Here is a 353-nt window from a genome sequence, read left to right as displayed (position 1 = left end):
CCGCGCTGCCTTCAAGGGCTGCGGGGGAGATAGCAGGGCTCCCGGGCAGCCCTGCCTGCAGCCCCTGGCAGTTGGGCAGCCACCTGCACGCCCGGCAATAAAAAAGGAGGATTAATTCCAGCCACAGGACTGATCCCAGTTGCACACCGAGGCCTGATAAGATATCTCGCTGGTTCCTATCATCCAGGCAATAAAACCATTACTGGGGTGGGAGATGATGGAAGAGATGCTTGCTTTCCTCCTCATCCCGTGCTTGCTTGCCGAGGGGATGTCCCTCCAGCCCTGCTGTCCCCTGACCCGCTCTCTGCTCCACAGCAGCCCCACAGTCTGGCTTTATGGGGAAGGGCCGCCGG

The sequence above is a fragment of the Nestor notabilis genome, unplaced genomic scaffold (assembly GCF_000696875.1).
Source record: "Nestor notabilis isolate BGI_N333 unplaced genomic scaffold, ASM69687v1 scaffold19566, whole genome shotgun sequence".
Taxonomy (NCBI): Eukaryota; Metazoa; Chordata; class Aves; order Psittaciformes; family Psittacidae; genus Nestor; species Nestor notabilis.
This window is presented reverse-complemented; position numbering follows the sequence as displayed.